Source organism: Colobus angolensis, unplaced genomic scaffold (assembly GCF_000951035.1).
Source record: "Colobus angolensis palliatus isolate OR3802 unplaced genomic scaffold, Cang.pa_1.0 Scaffold88, whole genome shotgun sequence".
In the NCBI taxonomy this organism is placed as follows: Eukaryota; Metazoa; Chordata; class Mammalia; order Primates; family Cercopithecidae; genus Colobus; species Colobus angolensis.
The window spans coordinates 4,847,078-4,868,425 of record NW_012122709.1 but is presented as its reverse complement, the minus strand read 5'-3'; the positions used below and the strand labels follow the sequence as shown (position 1 = coordinate 4,868,425).

At 47.4% G+C, this 21,348-nt stretch overlaps 1 protein-coding gene across 4 annotated transcripts in view; it reads right to left on the bottom strand.

Moving 5' to 3' along the window:
- SLC7A8 (solute carrier family 7 (amino acid transporter light chain, L system), member 8) overlaps positions 1-21,348 on the bottom strand; it is a 68,457-nt gene that overhangs the window by 26,210 nt on the left and 20,899 nt on the right. For 2 of the 4 annotated variants that reach the window (XM_011930857.1, XM_011930858.1), the window contains exon 1: positions 10,165-10,345. The exons of the other annotated variants lie outside the window; for them this stretch is intronic. The gene's annotated coding sequence lies outside the window, so the exon portion shown is untranslated. Of the gene's footprint in view, positions 1-10,164; positions 10,346-21,348 lie in introns of those variants that run through there. 4 annotated transcript variants of the gene reach the window in all.

The window sequence follows — 21,348 nt, the reverse complement described above, 5'->3', positions numbered from 1 at the left end:
CCTAACATTACCCATCTGTAACCTTCCTTCGTGCACCGTCTCCACCTGGCAAATCCCTTCTCCTCTTTCAAGATCCAGCTTAAATGTCACCTGTTCTATGAATCTTTATAATTCAGCATGTTATTTATTCCTAACAACATGCCTGCAAGGGAAGATATATCAGCTGTGTTTTGTACACGAGGAACAAAGTTTGTTCCTTCTTTCCAGAACAATCCCATACCACTTTGTTTATATCTAATATTGGGATGTATTTCTTTTTTCTTTTCTTTTCTTTTTTTTTTTTTTGAGACAGAGTCTCACTCTTTCGCCCAGGCTAGAGTGCAGTGGTGCAATCTCGGCTCACTGCAAGTTCCACCTCCCAGGTTCACACCATTCTGCTGCCTCAGCTGGGATGCCACCACATCCAGCTAATTTTTTGTATTTTTAGTAGAGACAGGATTTCACCATGTTAGCCAGAATGGTCTCAGTCTGCCCTCATGATCCTCGGCCTCCCAAAGTGCTGGGATTACAGGCATGAGCCACCATGCCCGGCCGGGATGTATTTCTTTGTATCAAAATGACCTGCTTCTGGCCTGGCGCGGTGGCTCATGCTAGTAATCCTAGCACTTTGGGAGGTCAAGGTGGGTGGATCATGAGGTCAGGAGTTCGAGACCAGCCTGGCCAACACAGTGAAATCCCGTCTCTACGAAAAATAAAAAAATTAGCTGGGCATGGTGGCAAGTGCCTGTAATCCCAGTTACTCAGGAGGCTGAGGCAGGAGAATCACTTGTACCTGGGAGGCGGAGGTTGCAGTGGGCCAAGATTGTGCCACTGCACTCCATTGTGGGCGACACAGCTAGACTACATTCTTTTTTTTTAAGACACCAAGGGCAAGTAAATGTTTTCATGTTTTTAAATCTCAGGACATATCATTGGTGCCTGCAAATAGTAGGTGCTCAGCAAGTATTTAATAAAAGAATTTAAAAATATCACAATTCATTAGCCTTCCAATATCATCTCGGTCTACACGTTCCACAATGCACATCAACCTCTTCTGCTCCCCAAGAACCTCATCAAAAGGAGACATAATCCCTAGTTGGCTTCACGTTGCCAAAGGGCAACAGGAAACTTGACTTTAAGAGTAGAAGCTCCTGACTCCTCATGGAAGAGCTATTATCCTAGATGATGTCATATAAGGAGAAGCAAAACATGTTGTCAGAGGAAGGATTTTAAGTGCCCAAGCAGGGAGAACACTTTGTAATACTCGAATGTTCCAGATGGACTGACATCCTGATAAATACACATTTGGTTTGTCTTACTCAATTCAATAAGGATTTCAGGATCATGTGCCTGGTGACAAGCCAACCTAGGTCACTCTAAACAACTGGGTCTGTGATCTCAGCTTCTTCCCTGGGCCCCGAGGCATGCAAGGTACAAGGCTGGGCCCCTTCACCCAGGAATTCAGGCAGACACAGCAGTAACTCAAGGATAAAGGAGATTGAAAAAAAGGAAGGAAGGAAGATTAGGAAACAAACCCCATGAGCCTCAGGGATAGGTAAGGATTACACAATAAGGAACCAGATCTTGATCTCAGGGAAGAAAATCCTTCTCCAAGGGGAGGAGAGGGCAGGAGGGGGAAGTGACAGAAAGTACTTGAGGAAAACAAGGGCAAAGCGGGACAACTCAAAGAAATCCTTCCTCCCCCAAGCAGACCACCTCCCTGTTGTGCTGGAAAAGAAAACATGAAATCATCTCTTTACAAGATGGACCTTACTGAGTCACACAGAAAGACACCTTTAAACTGTCAGCTCTGTGGTCTTCCTGGGGTGACAGAGATAGGGATGCTTTGTCAAATAACCTATCTGTGGCTATCTTCTGTCTTGCCTAACCTTATCTCCATCACTTCCCAAGAACCCAGCCCTTGACTAATATTTAACCTTTCACCTTCACAATAATCTTTCAGAAACAAAAAGAAATTCGGAGAATGAGGTGGGGATAGGCAGGTTGCCTGTGACACCTAATCTCCTTGGAACAATGGCTGCAGGCCCCAGATCTGGCCCTTCACCCTGCAGTTGGGTGATCACACCATGTGACTGAGGGGAAAGACGGTATCAGTCTCCTGGTACCACAAGACAACTTCCCTCACAGCAGGCTGAAACCTGAGCCTCCATCCAGAAAGGAAAGGTCAGTGGGTACTTGCCAAGTTCCTGCCCTGCTTAGGAGCCCTGCTGCTGGCTAGCTACTGCCTGGCACTTGTCTGTTGCTGATGATGAAATTCTAGAACCCTCTCTTCTCGGCTAGACTCTGAATTCCGCATGCCTGAGATACAGTGGCCTCAGGGAAGCTACATGTAGATGAGGATCATTGGCCACAGCAGCTTTGAAATGTGAGGGGCTTTTCATCTATCCATCCATCCATCCATCCATCTATCCATCCATCCATCACAGATCCATTCGCCCATCCACCCATCTAGCCATCCATCATCCATGCATCCATCCACCCACCCGTCTATCCATCCATCATCCATCCACCTACCCACCCATCCAACCGTCCATCATCTATCCATCCATCCACTCATCCACTCATCCATCATTCATGCAGGGCCTACATGTACTAGGCATTCTAGTTGGTGGGGAGGTAATTGATAAGACATAAGTCCCTGCCTTTAGGAAGTTGGCAGTGTAACAGGGATGACAGGTGAAGAGATGGCCACAAAACAATGAGGTGATGGCAAAGTTATTCGCAGCAGCTAGTGGGCATCTATGAGGAACCCCTAACTCAGCCCAGGGGAATCAGAGATGCCTCCTTTAGGAGGAAGAGACCCTGGCAACATGGAGAAATTTATAATCCTGGTCCAGCTGGACAAAATAAAAAGTCGTAAGACTCTGGTTCTTGTCCACTGTAATCTAGTTGTGGGAGTGGTTGCTGCTTCTTTAGAGGCCCTCATGGAATTCCAGGCTTGTATGTATACATTTGGGCATTTCCTCCCCTCTTTCTTTCTTGCTTCCTGGGTAAAAAATAAGAGGACAGACTATTAAGAAGACAAGAGTTCAAGAATATGCTTAAGTCAGGGGCGGGTTACTTAATCCATCCAGTTTGAAATACTCAACATCAAGGTGACAGAAGAGATACAAAGAATGAGTCAGGCAGGAGGAGGAAAATTCAGATTCTAGCAATCTGGAACGCTGCCCAGAGTCCAGGGCCTCCCAGCTGCCAAGTAGGAGAGATGGGCTCAATGTTTTCTGCAGGACTGGCAGAGGGATTCAGAGTCCTTGCTGCCGACCTGTAACTGGCTTGCCCACTGTGGAGGGCTGGGCTCCCTGCAGAGAAGGTGCCCTCAGTCCCAGCCCAGCTCTGACCTCAGACTTTGATCTCCAGGAATTACAGAAGTCTCTCCTTTACTTCCTCCCCTTGGCAATGACAGCAGATCTCTTTGTATTGGGGGCAGTTGAAGGTAGAATTATGACCATCCAAGATATCAACATTCTAATCCCTGAGATTTGTGACTATGTTATTTTAAATGACAAAAGGAACTTTGCAAATGTGATTAAGTTAAGGGTTTTTTTTGAAGATGGAGTTTCGCTCTTGTTGCCCAGGCTGGAGTGCAATGGTGCGGTCTCGGCTCACTGCAACCTCCACCTCCCATGTTAAAACGATTTTCCTGCCTCAGCCTCCCAAGTAGCTGGGATTACAGGTGTCTGCCACCACACCTGGCTAATTTTTGTATTTTTGGTAGAGACGGATTTCACTATGTTGGCCAGGCTGGTCTCGAACTCCTGAGCTCAGGTGATCTACCCACCTTGGCCTCCCAAAGTGCTGGAATTACAGGCCTGAGCCACCACGCCCAGCCATGTTAAGGATCTTGAGATGGGGAGATTATCCTGGATTATCCAGAGGGCCCAGTGTTGTCACAGGAGTCCTTACAAGAGGGAGGTAAGAGGGTCAGAGTTACAAAAAGACATGTGATCATGTAACCATCAGACAGAGAGAAAGAGAGACTTGAAGATGCTATGCTGCTGGCTTTGAAGATGAAAGATGGGGCCATGAGCCAAAGAATGCAGGAGGTCCCTAGAAGCTAGAAAAGGCAAGGAATTCTCCCCAGAGCCTCTAGAAGAAATTCAGGCCTGCTGACCCCAGAGTTTAGGACTTCTGACTTCCAGGACTAAGATAGTACATTTGGCCGGGTGCAGTGGCTCACGCCTGTAATCCCAGGACTTTGGGAGGCTGAGGTGGGTGGATCACGAGGTCAGGAGATCAAGACCATCCTGGCTAACACGGTGAAACTCCGTCTCTACTAAAAATACAAAAAATTAGCCGGGCATGGTGGCGGGCACCTGTAGTCCCAGCTACTTGGGAGGCTGAGGCAGGAGAATTGCTTTAACCTGGGAGGCAGAGGTTGCAGTGAGACGAGATTGCACCCCTCCCCCCCAGCCTGGGGGATACAGCAAGCCTTTTTCTAAAAAAAAAAAAAAAAAAAAGATAGTACATTTGCATAGTTTTAAACCACTAAGTTTGTGGTTACTTGTAACAGTACCAATAGGAAATGGATACCAGACAGACATATGCAGAAAGACCAGACAGCAGGGACATACCCTTAAAGAGAAAAGCTTTTAAACAGCAGCCAGGCAACACATACCAGGAGCCCAAAGGAGTGTCTGTCCACAGGCCTTGCGGGACACCAGATGGAGGGAAGGGATGTTGTTCTCTAGAAGTGGGTAGTGAAGGTGAGATCACCAGTGTGCTCACCTCATTAGCAAAGTTCCCCACACCACATAGCTGCTTCCCACTTCTTCCAGCTTCCCAACCATAGCTGGGATCCCACAGCTAAAGTGTTCCTATTTCCTCTTCCTCCATTTGGTAATTCAATACAGTAGCAAACAGCCTTGTCTTGTAACTCTAGCAGTGTTGTTTTTTCTCTTTCCTTTTAGAGAAATCCAGGGCAAAAGACATGATATCCCTTCTTCATCTAATTCAGGTTCTCCTTCAGTCTCCCCTGTACTCCTTACAACTTCAGGCCCACCCACACAACTCAGATACACACACAAACACTGGCCCAAGAATCACAAACTTCTTGCAAGGCGAGTGGAGTGCCAGGATGTTCACAGACATGAATCCTTTATTTTCTGCCCCCATGATTTTGTTGGTCTCCTTATTTTACTGGCCAGAAGCCACAATCAAAGGCCACAAAAGAAGTCAAGATAGAAAGCCAAGAGATTATTATCCCAAGAGTCCCGAGTCTGAGTACACTGTTCACGTCGGAGGGGACAGAGTGGCCACACCGTGTACTGTCCTGTGGTAGACAACACCAAAACACACCTTGGCAGAGCTTGCTCTATATCCTTCCAGGCTGAGTCAACCCACTTTTAACCCTAACTTAATACACAGTCATGTGCTACATAATGACATTCTGGGCAACAACAGACTACTTATACCTTAGTGGCCCTGTAGGATTCGAAGACCATATTTTTACTGTATCTTTTCTCTGTTAGATATGTTTAATGAACAAATACAACTGCCTACAGTGCTCAGTACAGTAACATGCCGTACAGGTTTGTAGACTAGGAACAACAAGCTACACCATGTAGCCTAGGTGTGTAGTAGGCTATGCCATCTAGTTTCATGTCAGTACAGTCTATGATGTTTGCATAATGACTAAATTATCTAAGGATACATTTCTCAGACTGTATCCTTATCATTAAGCAATGCATGACAGTATTATAGACTATAGGTAAAAGAAACAATTTAAAATTAATTTCTTCAGTGCATTTTGAAATAGAACACCAACGAATCATTAGCATAAATAAATAAACCTGCATTTAGAAGGTTTTAAGGATGGATTGGGGAGTTGTGGAGCTGGTTTTAAGTCCCTGCAATCATTCCAGAGGTGAGGCTGTGATTTTATCACTCTTCCCCTCAACTCTACCTAGCAGCACCTGGGAAGTGAAGGATGATATGGGTTTCTGGAGTCTTTTTTGGGTGTGGAACAAGCGAGCAGAGCTCAGAGGAGTTTGTGTAAGGTGTGAAGTGGTAAGAATGGGGAGGAGGATCACCAGCAGCATGAAAGATAGGAGCCAGAGACGGCTCTCTCAGAGGGACCCGGCAGGTTTGAATCCGAGAATCACAGAACTTTTGAACTTGAAGAACTCAGTGGCCATGGTGCCTTTGCCAGCTTAGTCACGTACTCTCAGTTAACCTCTTTGAACCTCCCTTTTCTCCAGGTAAAATCTAAGGTCCATTTGAACAGTGTGACGATACTCTGTGTCCTGTGTATTGTTGCATACATTTTTTTTTTTTTTTTGAGATGGAGTCTCGCTCTGTCACCCAGGCTGGAGTGCAGTGGCACGATCTTGGCTCACTGCAAGCTCTGCCTCCCGAATAGCTGGGACCACAGGTGCCCGCCACCACGCCTGGCTAATTTTTTGTATTTTTAGTAGAGACAGAGTTTCACTGTGGTTAGCCAGGATGGTCTCGATCTCCTGACCTCGTGATCCGCCCACCTCGGCCTCCCAAAATGCTGGGATTACAGGCATGAGCCACTACGTCTGGCCTGTTGCATAAAATGTTAAATGGTTATTTTTATTGTTTATCTTAAGAAACTGTAGACTAAGAAAGTCAAAAAGAGCATGTGATTTGCTCAGGATCATGCTGACACTCAGAGGCAAAGCAGAGTGGCGGGGAATGGGAATGGTTTGGAAGATTTTAGAGAACATATCATGAATCAGACCACATTGTACATCGTGCCCCTGATCCTTCTCAATTTCTAATCTGTTCCATCTTTTTCTCAGGAGGATGCTCCTCCACAAATGACCTGCCCTGGGGTCCTTCAACCCAGCTGTCTGGAAGTTGGAAGTGGGTCACAGGTACAGGCTGTGGGGCTGGGGAGCACCGGCCAAGCACTGGACCAGGAGCCCAGATGGTCAAACATGTTCCTGTGCCTCAGTTTCCACAAGTGATGAAAATACCACCAGATCTTATAAGTCACGTGCCTCTGTCTGCTAGGGAGGAACACCCTGCAGAAAGCTGAAGAGCTGCGTGGTTGCTGCCCGTGCTGCCCCACTCCTCAGGCCCCACAGAGACTGTCTGCTGCCAGCAGTGCGCACACAGCCACAAACAATCCCCTGGTGCCCGGAGTGGCCTTGAGGTCCTGTCTGGCACACAGTAGGTGCTAAGCTTACTGAATGGAAATGACAGACAGATACATCTACACAGAAAATTCAGGGAGAGTGCACATAGAAGCCATTGTGCTGCTCTAGGAAGTAAATATCAGGTTTAATATGTCATGGGATGGCCCATGAAGCAAGGCAAGTGCCCCGGATGCCAGACAGAATTGTGGGGAGAGGGTACATATCGTGGCTGTCTCTCCTTCCTCTAAGAAAGCTCACAAAATACAACCAGGCACAGTTACTCACACCTGTAATCCCACTGACAGTAGAGGCTGAGGTGGGAGGATCAATTGAGGCCAGAAGTTTGAAGTTTGAGGCCAGCCTGGGCAACACAGCAAGATCCTGTCTCTTAGAAAATAACAGAAAATTTGCCAGATATGGTGACACGTACCTGTAGTCCCAGCTACAATGGAGCTGGGGTGGGAGGATCACTTGAGCCCAGGAATTCAAGGCTGCAGTAAGCTGTGATTGTGCCATTGCACTGGCCTGGGTAACCCTGTCTCTTTAAAAAAAGAAAAAGAAAAAGAAAAAAGCTTGCTGGGCACGGTGGCTCACACCTGTAATCCCAGCACTTTGGGAGGCTGAGGTAGGTAAATCACTTGAGGTCAGGAGTTCAAGACCAGCCTGGCCAATATAGCAAAACCCTGTCTCTATTAAAAACACAAAAATTTGCTGGGTGTGGCAGTGCATGCCTGTAATGCCAGCTACTCGGGCGGCTGAGAATTGCTTGAACCTGGGAGGCAGAGGTTGCAGTGAGCCAAGATTGTTCCACCGCACTCCAGCCTCGGTGACAAAGACTCTACCTCAAACAAAACAAAACAAAACAAAAACAAAGAAAAAAAAAGCTCACTAAGAGTACACGTTATTCCCAGAGAGAGACTACTTGATAACTGTTTTCTTTTTTTGAGATGGGGTCTCATTCTGTCACCCAGGCTGGAGTGCAGTGGCCTGATGTTGGCAAACTACAATCTCTGCCTCCCAGGCTCAAGCAATCCTCCCACCTCAGCCTCCTGAGTAGCTGGGACCACAGGTATGTGCCACCCCACCCAGCTAATTTTTTGTATTTTTGGTAGAGACAGGGTTTCCCCATGTTGCCCAGGCTGGTCTTGAACTCCTGAGCTCTAGCAATCTGCCCACTTTGGCCTCTCAAAATGCTGGGATTACAGGCATGAGCCACCGTTTTTTTTTTTTTTTTTTGAGACAGGGTCTTACTCTGTCACCCAGGCTGCAGTGCAGTGGCATGATGATGGCTCACTGTAGTCTCGACCTCCCCAGACTCAGATGATCCTCCCACCTCAGCCTCCTGAGTAGCTGAGACTACAGGTATGTGCCACCAGGCCCAGCTAATTTTTGTATTTTTTGTAGAGACGGGGTTTTGCCAGGTTGCCCAGGCTGGTCTAGAACTCCTGGGCTCAAGTGAGTCACCTGCCTTGGCCTCCCAAAGTGCTGGGATTACAGGTGTGAGCCACCACATCCGGCGATGACTGTTTTCAGGTGCTTCCTTGCTTTGGCTACAGGACTCTAGCTTCTCATTGAGCTGGGCCAGCAGGGGTTCATTTTGTGCCTTCCTCAAGGAGCCAATGAACATTCCGACATGGATCCCTGAACTAATCTCATTTCTTCTACTAAGCCAGCTGCCACTCGATGAACCACACTGTTCTGGTCTGACAGGGTAAAGATTGGGATAGGGCCATCTGGATACGGGGCTGGATTGGTTGTTATAAGGACAGTGCTAAGAAGAATGAACTAGTTGGGACTCTCGTTGTAGCCAACTCTTGGCCCTAGAGGTAAATATTTGAAGCCTGCACCCTACCACCCAAGGCTTGTTTCCAGCCTCATAGGTGATCCAAGGCAGGAATGACCTTAGAAACCCAGAACCTCATTTTATTTTATTTTTCTTTTACACATGGGGTCTCATTCTGTTGCCCAGGCTGAAGTGCAATGGCGTGATCATAGCTCATTGCAGCTTCCAAGTCCTGGGCTCAAGCGATCTGCCTGACTCAGCTTCCCAAAGTGCTAGAATTACAGGTGTGAGCCTCCATGCCGGCCACAGAACCTCATTTTATATGTGAGTGAATTTAGACCCCAGCTAATTCACAGTAAAGACCAGACTGGGACAGCCCGATTCCCAGTTGCTTGTTCTGCCTCTGCCCAGCCTTTCTTCATCATACACACATCACTCTGCTTTCCCTTGGACACTCCCACATCATCTCTCCTCCTGCTTGGGTCAGTGGTACCCATGGTCACTACTGCCAGTGCCACTTGGGACTCTGGATCTGTCACCAAGACGCTGTCACCAAGTCCAGCCTGGACTGCTTTCTGGGCAGCAGGAAGAAAGATGCCAATATGGCAAAAGGGGAAGACTTTGACAGTTATGCCTCAGAAACTAAGAAAGGTGCATCCTTTGCTCCCAGGGCTTTAGAAAGTCATTTCCCACAGGGATCTCCACCTTGGGTCCCCTCCCACCAGCCTCCTTATCAATGTCACCGTCACATGTTCCCTCCAAACTCCCGGAACTCCATGTGGATTTCTCGGTTTTGCTGGCTTGCACCTTTCTCAGGAGTGGGCTGGACTGGCTTGGAAAGGCTTGGTTTTCCTTTAACATTTCCAGAACCAGGCCTCTCCTTCTCGTCTGTTCAGATAAGTGAAAACAGGCAGTAGAAAGGGGGAAAAATGTCCAGACTTGCCAAAGTCCACAAAGACAGATGGTGAAGAAGAGAGGGAAAGAGCACAAGAAACCACAGGGCGGGAGGGAGCAAGCAGAGGACAATGCAGATGAGTGGGAGAGAAAGAGGGCTTGAGAGGAGCACAACAGAGAGAGGCCAGGACTGAAAACAGCAAGATGGAATGTACTAAGCAGACGGCAGGAAGCAGTGACGCCACTCTGTAGAAATCAGAACGCCCTGTTCCTCTCCAAACCTGCAAAACAGGCACCTTTTCGGATGGAGCTCCCCAGCCCTCTGAAACGCCATAAATTTCACCTGGGTCATGGCCTGCCAGAGGGTTGGCTTCTCAGCCTCACCTTTTGCTGGGGCGTGCACTTCTCTGCCTTCTGCCACGCTCTGGCCAGCTCCCACAGACTCCCTCCCCTCCAGCTGGAGCAAAAGGGGTGAGGCATGTCCCTCCCAGCAGCCCTCTGGGTCTGGGTGCCCAGGCTGGAGGTTGGAGCCGCAGGGAAGCTGGGCCTGCGGGGGCGTGGGTGTGGCTACGCTTGGCTCTGTGATTGGTTGCACCAGGCTCCTTGGCCACCTCCCCCGCTTGGGAAGGAACTGAGCACGTGTTTCTAATTGTGGAAAAGCCGCTTCGTTTCCAGATCTAGGATCTAGGAGGTAAGCAGTGCCAGCTGCCAAAAGGCACTGACAGGCAAAGAAAACACGGAGGCCTGTTTGACCTCTAACGCACACAACCCAAGGCTCTGATAAGGTTCCAGTTCTGCCCACGCAGGTCACACGGAACAGTCTTTCCTCGTCAAAGACCCAGAGAGGCCTGGAGGTGTGGGGGAGTGGCGAGACTCCGATCCAGCTTCACAGAATCCTCCTAGAATCCTTCTCTATTCCCCGCTAACCCCCACCTCAGGGCCAAGACATTTTTCATAGCGGGTGAGGAGCCACATTATAAAGTCTTTCGGCACCTTGATTATTGTACATGTAATATAACTTGTCTGATGAAGTTATACATATAACTTGACTGGTGAAAGACAAAAACATTAAAAAAACACACACACACACACACAAAAAGCCACACAACAGCAACCAAAAAAAAAAAAAAAAAAAAATCAAAGCAGCCCTTCCTCATAAACTGAGCTTTGATCCCAGCTTCTATAAAGTGCACAGTGGGGAGTGTGGTTTTGAAACAGATCTTGCCTATCGCACTATAGTAACATTTCCCCTTCTCCAGCCCTTTTCATCTCGAAGCGCTTAAAATGTTTTAGAAATCTCGGAACCCCCTCCAAAGGAGAGGAGGTGCTCTGAGCCTTCCGGAAGGGCCTCTCTCTTCCAAGGACACACCAGCAGAGGAGGGGAGGAGGGTGCCGAGAAGCTGTGAGGGCTGTGAGTGCTCCTGGAGGCACACAGCTTTTACCAAACACTTCCAGCTAAGCTCCTGCCCATACTGCCCCATCCCCTCCCCTCCTCCCTTCGTGGCTCTGTCTTCCCCTTCCTTCTTACCCTGTTAGCTCCTGTGCCAGCTGCTGGAGCTGGAGTTTCTGCTGAATCACCACCCAGTACTTAGCTCAGCCAAGAGGCAGGAATACCCAGCTCAGCATTTTCCAAGACCTGAGTAGTTCTCTCTTCAGCATGAGCTAAACATGGCTCCTCAGCTGGCCTGAGTCAGGGAGAAGCAAAAAACTGAAGACACCAGGAAATCCAGGGCTGGCCTGCCATGCCACGGTGGGGAACCCTATTTTAATCCTACTCATTACTTTTTCAGCCTGGACCTGAAAAAATTGCTCTCACACCCCAATTCTCAAGGCTGATGTCCCCCAGATGCGGAGCAAGGTGGAGGAGAATGGGTTCTGTTGAGTCTGCACTGAGCCCAGGAAGGCTAGCCTGACCCTCCATCATATTTCAATCTTGGAAGACAGGGTATGGATCCTGTGAGGTTTAGTTGGTTCTTGGACCAGAAGGCTTGTAGGCTCTGTTGGTGTTCACTAAATTCTATAAACCTGGACCCAGGCTGCAAAATTCTCCCAAAATGGTTCAGTTATAACCCAATTCCAATGGTAGCTCATACTTAAACTTGCTAAACTCTTTTTTCTTTTCTTTTCTTTTTTTTTTTTTTTTGAGATGGAGTTTTGCTCTTGCTGCCCAGGCTGGAGTGCAATGGCGCGATCTCGGCTCACTGTAACCTCTGCCTCCCGGGTTCAAGAGGTTCTCCTGCCTCAGCCTCCCGAGTAGCTGGGATTACAGGCATGTGCCACCACGTCCAGCTAATTTTGTATTTTTAGTAGAGACAGGGTTTCTCCATGTTGGCCAGGCTGGTCTTGAATTCCCGACCTCAGGTGATCCGCCAGCCTCGGCCTCCCAAAGTGCTGGGATTACAGGGGCGAGCCACTGCGCCTGGACTTTGTTCTTTTTTTAATATGGAATGCCTCGCGAATTTGCATGTCATCTGTACATGGGGCCATGCTAATCTTCTCTGTACTGCTCCAATTTTAGTATATGTGCTGCTAAAGTGAGCACAACTTGCTGAACTCTTGTAACAGAGATGCCCTTTCTTCTTTCCCCCAAAGCTCAAGTACCACTGGGCCTCAGTCCCATAAGCCTTCTGATTTTATCTTAGGTATGTAATATAAATTTGGTGTGTCACATTAATCCTTAAAAGTTTACCAGACATGGGGCCGGGCGCGGTGGCTCACGCCTGTAATCCCAGCACTTTGGGAGGCTGAGGCAAGTGGATCACCTGAGGTCCAGAGTTCGAGACCAGCCTGACCAACATGGAGAAACCCTGTCTCTACTAAAAATACAAAAAAATTAGCTGGGCATGGTGGCGCATGCCTGTAATCTCAGCTACTCAGGAGGCTGAGGCAGGAGAATTGCTTGAACCTGGGAGGCGGAGGTTGCGGTGAGCCAAGATCGTGTCATTGCACTCCAGCCTGGGCAACAAGAGCAAAACTCGATCTCAAAAAAAAAGCTTACCAGACACAATTAGTGGGTGACTCTATTTAAATCATGGGCCCTGGCTGCTCTGAGAAAAACAAAGTGATCCTTGACAGTCAGCAACAAAAGGCCAGAGGAGAATTTAAGTTTCTGGCTGGTACAAGAAAGTAGGCAAATCTTTACCATACCTGGTGGAAGCTGAACTCCAAAAGAGTTTCCTGTTTCAGGAAACCTCAGTCCCATTCACTATTCTCCCAATCAGAAGTAGACGTATTCCCAAAAACAAGCCCCTCATTCCCCACTTTCCAGGGTGTGGGCTGTGTAGGCACACACACTCTCTAAACAGCAGAACTTCGGTCTGAGAGTAAAAGCTGAAGAGCAGAAGAGACACTATGGGAATCAGGAAAGAGGAGGTGATCTGGGAGAGCAGTTGAAGCACATTGAAATGAAGAAGACTGACTTCTCAGGTAGCTTACTTACTCTGCCATTATAGATATAGAGTCCAAAAGCACAGGGGATGCTTCCTCAAGTCCCAGCAACAGATCTTAAGTGTTGAAGAGTGAGTAAAAAGGGTGACAAAGACAGAGGGGTCAACTTGACTAGTCTGAACCACACCAATTCAGACAATATGACAATATGTACAGACAATACGAACCAGTGTTGTCCCTGATTTACTTCACCTGTATCCCCAACAAGACCATGCAGTCCTTGACTCCTTCAACCTTAATCACTAAGGGCTACCAATTTCACCTTCTCAATGCCAAAAGCATCTACTTTTCTCTACTCCCACTGCCCCAAGATGCACATGACGGTCATCTCTAACCTGAATCCCTACAACCGCATTGTAATCGTCTTTTCTTGCCTCTGATTTATTCCCCTCACCAATCCATCCTTTAGCCTTGCAGCATGACTCTCCTAAGATACAAATACGATCATGTTGGTCTTCTGTTTGAAACCCTTCAAACCTCATTCCTCCTAGGGGAGAGCCCAATCTCTTTATGGCCCATGAGGCCTTTCGTGATGGGGTCCTTGCTTCTATTATACATTTCTTGCCTCCTAGTCTATGGTGTGGCTATACTGAACAACCTTTAGTTCCCACAAACAGCTGTGATTTTTCCTGTCCTCAGACCCTTGACACATGTTAAATCGTTCTGCTAGAACATTCTTCCCCACCCCATTCTACTCCACCCTCCCACCGTGCTGAACATTGCCTGACTATTTCCAACTGGTCTTTCAGCCTCAATTTACATGTCACTTTCTCTAAGAGTTTCTTCAACCCCAGTCCCATCTTCACTTTTCTTGCAGGAGCTGCCTGGATGCTGTCCTCTTGGGGAACTGGAACTCCAGTTTGAACTGGAGTTCCCTGTATACTTGTCAGGAACATCCACTGGACTGTGAGTTCCTTAGTACAAGAGCTAAGTCTCCCCATGCCTGCCACAGTGCCTAGAGCAGAACAGACACTCAAATATTTAATAATGTATGACTGATTCTGTATTACCTGCGGCATCCCTAGAGGACACACAGGTGGGTGCAGTATAATCCGTGTTAAGAAAGAAGACTAAATCTGCTGCTGCTGCTTCACACGAGAATAAGAGTCTTTTGGTTCATTGTTGTCTCCTCTGTGCCAAGAACAGTAACTAGCCCATCATGGGCACTTGATAAATGTTTGTTGAATGAATGAAGTGTGACATTTATATAATATTTCCCAAGAGTCCTAATCCCTTTCTAAGTTATACTGCTCTAGAGCAGGCAGAATTTTGAGCAGGATCCTGGAAGTACTACCCTGGGGAAGATTCTAACCAGAGACCTGCTCAGCACCCCTCGGGGCTCTAGGGAGGACATGGAAGGCAAACATAGAACACTTTTTTTTTTTTTTTTTTTTGAGACAGTCTAGCTCTGTTGCCCAGGCTGGAGTGCAGCGGCACAATCTTGGCTCACTGCAACCTCCGTCTCCTGGGTTCAAGCGATTCTTCTACCTCAGTCTCCCGAGTAGCTGGGACTACAGGTGCGCACCACTGTAAATCATACCTTATCTCTTCTTAGTGTAGGAGTTCAGTATGGTGATTAGCTGATGGAATTTTTTTCTTCGTTTTTTTTTTTTTTTTTTTGAGTCTAGCTCTGTTGCCCAGGCTGGAGTGCAGCGGCACAATCTTGGCTCACTGCAACCTCCGTCTCCTGGGTTCAAGCGATTCTTCTACCTCAGTCTCCCGAGTAGCTGGGACTACAGGCGCCTGCCACCATGCCCAGCTAATTTTTGTATTTTTAGTAGAGATGGGGTTTTACCATATTGGCCAGGCTGTTCTCGAACTCCTGACCTCGTGATCCACCCGCCTCAGCCTCCCAAAGTGCTGGGATTACAGGCGTGAGCTACCGCGTTCGGCCGACATGGAACACATTCTAACTGCTTGTCATCAATTCTGGAAACATTTAAGTTGAAACATATTTCATTTTGATTTGGAGACAAACTAGATTCCTTCCCTTAGTAGTCCAGCTGATTCTACTCCTAAATCGTTCTTGTCTTTGTCACCTCTCCATCCTTGTTACTTCATTCTTAGTTCAGGCTACCATCTCTCTGACCTGGACAAGTGCCTATCCTGCTTGTCTCTGCTTCAAGTTTCATAGTCTTTTCTTTCCCAAATGTGAACCTAATCATGTTACTCCTCTGCTCAAAATCTTTCAGTGATTCCCTGTTTCTTGGATAAAATCTACTTACCCTTCAACATTTAGCTCAAGCTGGGAGCCTTTCCAAGCACTCTCTTCCCAACTTTGAAGCCCCTTTCTCTATGTTGCCCACATTTTTCCCCCATCACATTGTATTGTAATTATGTGTTTTTGCATACCATTCTCTTCACTAGACTAATCTTTTCTAAGACTCTATAAATCATACTTTATCTTCTCTTAGTGTAGGAGTTCAGTATGGTGATTAGCTGATGGAATTTTTTTCTTTTTCTTTTTTTTTTTTTTGAGACAGAGTCTCACTTTGTTGCCCAGGATGGAGTGCAGTGGCGCGATCTCGGCTCACTGCAAGCTCCTCCTCCTGGGTTCACGCCATTCTCCTGCCTCAGCCTGAGCCACGGCGCCCGGTCCTGCTGATGGATTTTTTAAGTTTCTTTCTCTTTTCCAAAAAAAAAAAAAAAAAACACACACACACACACACACAAATCTGCTTACACAATAATTTTCATCTTAATGCATCATAAAAATGAAAAATGAGATGTTAGTCAAACTGGCTATTGAGTAAAAATCAAGAGATTTTCAATACATTTAGATTTTAAATGCTGGCTAGTTAAAAGGTGTACAGAGAACAATGGAGTCTTGGATGTACAGGAATCAAATGTAGGCCAGTCTGTATTTGTCTGAATTCATATAAACAAGGCTGATCGGATACCCGAAGAACTCTCTGGGGACTAGGGAAGGGCAAGAAGGCAGTGCTGCCCAGGTATCTGAAGGAATATGTTTAGTGTCTGGGGATGAGAAGTTTGGGGGTAGAGAATATGAAGGCTCAAGGGAAAATAAACTGAGGTTAAGGGATTTAGATGATAGGAAAGACTGTTGAATGCTCTGATGTCAATGGATTGATTAAATTTGTAGGAGACTTGCAAAACAACCCAGGAGTTTCTCTGTGACAGCATTCTGCACTAGGCAGTTGGAGGCTTTCTGCAGAGGAATTGCAAAGCAACTCAGGAGTTTGAAGCAACACGTGAAGTCCTTTCCTTTCCAGATAGCTCAAGGAAGAAGAGAAATCTGAAGCCCTGGAAAAACCTAGCCTCTTAGGAATCTCAGTAGCAAGATAGAAAACAAGATTAGACGCATTTTTTCCTTGAGAAATGCATACAGGATATTTCTTTCTCCTGAGCGTGAGGAAGGAGAAGGAGCTTCTTTAGGTCAAGACATTCAGGGAGAAGTGAGGAAGTTGAATAAAAAGAATTGATTCCACTAAGGTGCTGGACATGACTCCAACCCCAAATGAGAGGAAGGAGGCCAGGAGCTGACTGAATGAAAGGTGACCCAGTCTCCAAGAGAACAGGGGACAAATATATCCCAAAGGAAAACTCAGAGGTGCACAGATGCACATATGGAACCGGGAAAGGGTGTCCCCTGGACCCAGTGCTTCCTCTGGATCACTGTGGACACTTTGTTTACAACTAGAGACCCAGGTCACAGCCAAAATATGTGGCTACAGGATAAAAGGGCGAGCTGTAGGCTGGGTGCGGTGGCTCACGCCTGTAATCCCAGCACTTTGGGAGGCCAAGGTGGGTGGATCACGAGGTCAGGAGATAGAGACCATCCTGGCGAACACGGTGAAACCCCATCTCTACTGAAAATACAAAAAACTAGCCGGGCGTGGTGGAGGGCGCTTGTAGTCCCAGCTACTCGGGAGAGTGAGGCAGGAGAATGGCGTGAACCCAGGAGGCAGAGCTTGCAGTGAGCTGAGATCGCACCACTGCACTTCAGCCTGGGCGACAGAGGGAGACTCTGTCTCAAAAAAAAAAAAAAAGGGCAAGCTGTAGGAATAACCTGTCAATACATATGTCTATGCAGCCAGATTTGTACAGTAACAGATGTACTTTATTTAGAACTATCCACTATGACGGCAGCTATTGGCCAGGGGCTGATGATAAGGGCAGCTATCGCTGCTGACTCTTTATATTTTACTTGGATCTTTTATATGGGGAATATAGTCATTTACTTATGAAATAATACAAAAGGAGAAAAACACACAAGCAAATCACAAAAGGTATCAAAACCAAGTTCTAACACTTCCCAGTCCCCTCCTAACTCCCTTCCCTCCCACTAATAGACTTGTTCTGGAGAAGGGAGAAGGGCTTTTTATTTAATTAAAATGTAAAATGCTTTCTTTTCTTTTTTATTGCCGGGTGGCTAGGGATATTCTGCTGACTCAGCAGTGAGTAATCAGCTTTGACCTAAATAATAGAATAACTCGAAGTGGCAGCTGCAGTTGCATAAGTGTGATCCAAGTCTGCAGTTCCTTCCCTCTCCCTCTCCTCTCCCCCACCAGCTCCAGGACCCGGCAGGCGAGCCAGTTTCAGCAGGTTCTTTCCGCTTCTCCACCCCCACCACCTGGCTCGTCCCAATTTCATTTCTCATCAGTTCTTTTCCAAAACAGCCCCACAATGGAAGCAGACTTGACCTCATCTCCTCCCTCCCCCAGCAAACACTCACCATGGGCTTTACCACACGGGCTCTCCCTGCTGGGCCCTGCGCCCTGTCCTCCAGTGCCCTCCATTATACACTCAATGACCTCTCCACAGAGGGTGGCCTTTCCTCAAAACCTCTCGCTTCACAGTCATCAGCATGTCACCACAGGACAGCAGGAAGCAGAGCTCCCCATGTGCATATGTTCACGCCACACTCGAACTCTCTACTGCGTCTCTCAAAACAGATACAAGCTGGGCTTATTGTATGCAGCTGGCTTGCCTGGCACCTGCTAAGAGGATGAGGAGGGCTGGATGATGGTGGGGCTAGGTGGATAGGTGGAAGGGGTCCTGGAATAAAAAGTGCCGGTATTTAATGAAAGATAGCATCTACCAGCCGGGCTCAGTGGCTCACTTTGGGAGGCCGAGGTGGGTAAATCACTTGAGGTCAGGAGTTCGAGACCAGCCTGACCAACTGGGGGAAACCCCATCTCTACCAAAAATACAAAATTAGCTGGGCGTGGTGGTGCATGCCTGTAATCCCAGCTAATTGGGAGGCTGAGGCAGGAGAATCGCTTGAACAGGGGAGGCAGAGCTTGCAGTGAGCCAAGATGGCACCACTACACTCTAGCCTGGGTGAGAGTGAGACTCCGTCTCAAAAACAAAAACAAACACAAACAAACAAAAAAACATCTACCGAGCCTTCCTGACAGCTTGGTTCTTGTTTTATTGAATACCTTATAAGAGGATTGGATGCTTATCTGGTATGGCCTGCCATAAAATAAAACTGAAAAAAAAAGAGGACTTGAGGGGCCTATAGAAGTGGATTTTTTAAAAAAAGTATTCAACAAACCAGAAAACAGAACGTCTGTACAGAGACTCAAAGCAGCTGGGAGTGTCAGGCATAAGGAAAGGGAGAAAGGAAGTTTGTGTATAGCTAATGCATGTACGTGTGCACCCTGCTGGGCAGAGGGATGGCAGCTCCACATGGCCTTCACAGCTAGGAGGAAAGGGATGCTGCAGCGGGACAGGTGTGGAGCTGGTTTCCATTTCCCCTAAAGGAAATAAGGAGGAATACGCTTGGGAATAAGAAGGATTTAAGAAGATTTTTCTGCTTATGAAGGTAGACAAATATTTGAACATGTATTTCAAGGACACTGAAAATTCCTATCTTTGGAGGACAAGATTGGCTACTGTTAAGTTGGAGATAATCTCCTTGCAGTTCTGCTGAGAAGGCAGAGGACGAACTTAGATAAGCTTTATTGAATCTTTGACTACAGGAATAGAGGAGGGCGGTCTTGTCATTTTTGTCATCAACCAGTTTCTAAATTTCTCCTTGGCTTGGTGCTCTCAGAGTGTAGGTGAGGGGTAGGCTGTGGAGAGGACTGTGTAACCTGTCATTCTGGAGCAGGGCTACGGGCAGGTGCTGTTCTTATCTCCTAGGAGGGTTTGGATCTTTCTGGTCTGAGGGGACGCCCAAAGGGCTACACTACTTTGGAAGGTCTTTGTGCAAGAGGTCAAACCCTTGGCAGATTTGGGGAATGCAAAGGAAGCCATGGGGTCTGGCTGCCCGGGAATTTCATCAACCTGTGGCCTGGCTCCTCTCCTAGGGTACGAACTGAACAGCCTCGGGGTTCTTGATTTCTAGTAGGAGAGTAAGGGTGGCCTCTTGTCTGAGACACTTTAGCAGCGTCAGCGAAAAAAGGAAACTGTCTGTGTGTAAAGAAACACCAAAACAGCAGTGGCCAGCACTTCTGTGGCCCTGCTTCCCACCCTCCCATTAGCCAATCTGATGACAGAAATGGTACTCTTCCTGCATTCCCACACCCTCACTCCTCCCCCTCCCCCTCTCAACTCTGGATTCAGCTAGGACGCAAGGATAAAGTGGCCCCAGCATCTTGCCCACCCTCAGTGGCTGATATGACTGGGGTACTGGGTGTCTAACACTGTGCTGAGGGTGTCCCCTTCCTTCTCTCTTGCAGTCCTTGTGACCACGACCTCTTGAGGCAGCTAGGATTCACTCCCCACCTCACAGTAGGGTGGGCGGGTGATTCTGCCCAGCACTCACCACTGCAGTTAGAAAGTGGTGGACTGGAGATGCAGGTGCAGGCAGCCTGGTTTTGGAGCCTGCATTCCTCTGCCTCCAGATCTGTGAGCAGGCCCGACCAAACACAAGGAATACACCCCCAAAAAATGTCTTGGCCCCATATCACAAATGGCCTGGGTGGTGGAGGTCTGTCCCAGGGTTGACCACCACTTCCAAAGAGGGCTCACTTGCCAGGAGACCGCCTCTTGGGTCCCAGCTGCCTGCCCTGTAAGAGGCTACTGAGGTAGGTGAGTGATCTCTTCCTCCCCCATCCCATAGCAGGACAGAAGGAAAAGTGTCAGGACCTGGGAAAGCATATGGCCAGGATAATCACTACCCTCAGCTAAGTGTATGTGTGTTAGAAGGTGTGGGAAGTCAGGGACCGAGTGAACTCTAGAGGTGGAGCCCCTGAAACATATGTAAGTATTTACTTTAGAAATTAGTTTTTGATTAAAGATGTAAGATACCCCAATCCATTGAGATGACTAATATCAGAGATAAAGTTTTGAGACTTCCTAGAAATACGGCTCTGCAGAACTTCTCTAGAAAGCCTCGCTAACCTGTTCCAGCCCACAGAGATCTTTTCCCCTTCTCTGAATTTTACTGTTACTGTTGTTTTTAATTTTTTTTCTTTTTTTTTAGAGATAGGATCTCACTATGTTGCCCAGGCTGGAGTGCAGTGGCTATTATTCATAGGTGTGATCAAGCTCACTATAACCCAGAACTCCCAGGTCAAGCGACCCTCCTACCTCAGCCTCCCAGGTAGCTGGAACTACAGGTGTGCACCACCATGCCTAGCTCCCTTCTCTGAATTTTTACTGCAATTGAATCCTAACCACAGTATCCGTCTATATGGCTTTTCTCCTAGTTAGAAAACTCATCAAGGGCAGGGACCATGGACAAACTCTTCTTCAAGAGAGTTAAAAAAGTGTGACTTGACAAGTTGAGGTAGAAGTAGATGTGGACTTACTGCCATGAAGCCAGAGTAATCTTCCTAGGTGCAGCCAGAGTAATCTTCCTAGGCGCAGCTGGGAGTAGCCAGCACAGTGCACTGCACTGGACAGACAAGAAATCAGGAGCCCTTGCACTCCACGCGGCCTGCCTCCCTGGGCAAGTCACTTGCCTGGCTCTCTGTTTCCTTATCTGTTCTGGGAAAATGTTAATACTGGCCCAGCTTACCTCATGGACTTGTCATTAGGCCCAAATCAGATAATACAGGTGAAAGTTCTTTGACCCGGCCAGTGAAAATTACAGTGCCTCCAAGGAGCTACTTAAGTTCCTTCCTTCCTTTCTTTCTCTTTCTTTCTTTCTTTCTTTCTTTCTTTCTTTCTTTCTTTCTTTCTTTCTTTCTTTCTTTCTTTCTTTCT